Source organism: Boleophthalmus pectinirostris, unplaced genomic scaffold (genome assembly GCF_026225935.1).
Source record: "Boleophthalmus pectinirostris isolate CB_2022bp ecotype Guang Dong unplaced genomic scaffold, ASM2622593v1 HiC_scaffold_7, whole genome shotgun sequence".
Lineage (NCBI taxonomy): Eukaryota > Metazoa > Chordata > Actinopteri > Gobiiformes > Gobiidae > Boleophthalmus > Boleophthalmus pectinirostris.
This window is the reverse complement of record NW_026571473.1, coordinates 39,203,488-39,205,796: the sequence shown is the minus strand read 5'-3', so window position 1 is coordinate 39,205,796 and position 2,309 is coordinate 39,203,488.

The following is a 2,309-nucleotide window of genomic DNA, read 5'->3' as shown; positions in this document are numbered from 1 at the left end:
CGTCAACCTGCGCGACACGAGCCGTGTGCGCGTCCTGCCGCCTCCTGCCGCCTTCTGCCGCCGAGGTTCGCCGCGTCTTGCCGCTCCCTGCTCCCAGCTGCTGCCGCTCCTCTCCGCCCGTGAGACGCGCGTGGCCTCGCGTGATTCCGCCGCATCCCGGTCCGGAGCTTCGGCCTTTTGGATCGGACCGAGTTCGGTTTGAGCGGCGCAGACGGAGAGAATCAGCCCCGCGCAGACGAGGTGAGACCAGCACGGACACGGCCGCGAGCGCCGCGCACACCCGCGCACGGACCCGCACACACGCGCGCACCACGGTCAAACACCCGCACAGACCCGCGCGCACAGGTGTTTCACGGACGCGGCCCGTTTCACACGTTTAATGACCCGAGAAACACCGAGAAACACAGAGGAACACCGAGGCGTTTACCGCATCCGCCGCGCGCACGGACACACACACTCCCGGTAACACCGCGCTCTCAGGTCACCGCCTGATCCTGGTTCAGTCCAGGTTGAGTCCAGGTTGAGTCCAGGTTGAGTCCTGTTTTAGTCCTGTTTTAGTCCTGTTTAGTCCTGGTTTAGTCCTGTTTTAGTCCTGGTTTAGACCTGGTTTAGACCTGGTTTAGTCCTGGTTTAGTCCTGGTTTAGACCTGGTTTAGACCTGGTTTAGACCTGGTTTAGTCCTGGTTTAGACCGGGAGCGCTAGTCTCTGCTGGATGTTGTGGTGTTGCCTCGTGCACGGCCCGGTGGTCTCGTGCACGGCCCGGTGGTCTCGTGCACGGCCCGGTGGTCTCGTGCACGGCCCGGTGGTCTCGTGCACGGCCCGGTGGTCTCGTGCACGGCCCGGTGGTCTCGTGCACGGCCCGGTGGTCTCGGGCTCGCGCGCTTCGCCTCGTGCTGTAAAATGGCGTGAATCAGATTTTTGTGATTTTGGATGAAAATGTGAATCAAAACCCACAAAGACCAGAACTAGTCCTGGTTTAGTCCTGGTTTAGTCCTGGTTTAGTCCTGGTTTAGTCCTGGTTTAGTTCTGGTTTAGTCCTGGTTTAGTCCTGGTTTAGTTCTGGTTTAGTCCTGGTTTAGTTCCTGGTTTAGTCCTGGTTTAGTCTGGTTTAGTCCTGATTTAGTCCTGGTTTAGTTCTGGTTTAGTCCTGGTTTAGTCCTGGTTTAGTCCTGGTTTAGTCCTGGTTTAGTCCTGGTTTAGTTCTGGTTTAGTCCTGGTTTAGTTTTGGTTTAGTCCTCCAGCAGTACGAGTCTGTACGAGGCTCCGCCCACAGGCCCACGTCCCCCACACAACAAAAAATGTTCAAATCGACTCTGACAGAGTCAGTTTGAACATTTAACATTTCCTCAGTGTTTCTCTGAGTCACTCTGTTCTAGAGTTAATTTAACATTTGTGCAAAAGTTCATGAAGTAAAACTGGACCAAAGTTTCAGTTTAACTCCAAATCCAGAGTTAAATGAAGGTTTAGAGAGTAAACAGAAAACACTTTGTTCAAACTGGTTCTTCTCTGGAGGGAGTTTGAAGTTTAAATTAACAATAAGAGAAGTTGAATTAACTTCAACCAAATCAACTCGAACATCCATTTAACTCTCAAAGAGTTAAAATAAAACACTGTTTGTGTTAAAAACAAATCTGAAATATTTTACTCTAAAATTTGAACCGTTTTTCTCCAGTGTGGATTTGATGTTTTTGTAAGAGTCAAGGAGTTTCTCACCTGATCTTCTTTGTCTTCTGCTTTGTCCCACCGTCCTCCTCCTCGTCCCTGTCGTCCCTGTCGTCCCTGTCGTCCCTGTCGTCCCTGTCGTCCCTGTCCTCATCCTCCTCCTCCTCTTCGTCCTCTGTCCTGTCCTCCTGTCCTCATCCTCCTCCTCGTCCTCCTCCTCGTCCTCCTCCTCGTTCTCGTCCTCGTCCTCGTTCTCGTCCTTGTCCTCTTCGTCCTCCTCTCGTCCTCGTCCTTGTCCTCCTCCTCGTCCTCGTCCCTGTCCTCGTCCTCCTCCCTCGTCCTCGTCCTCCTCGTCTCCTCCTCCTCGTCCTCGTCCTCGTCCTCCTCCCTGTCCTCTCGTCCTCCTCCTCCTCCTCCTCCTCTCCTCGTCCTCGTCTCGTCCTTGTCCTCCTCCTCCTCCTCGTCCTCGTCCTCCTCCTCGTCCTCCTCCTCGTCCTCCTCCTCGTTCTCGTCCTCGTCCTCGTTCTCGTCCTTGTCCTCTTCGTCCTCCTCCTCGTCCTCGTCCTCGTCCTTGTCCTCCTCCTCGTCCTCGTCCTCGTCCTCCTCCTCGTCTCGTCCTCCCTGTCCTCCTCCTCGTCCTCGTCCT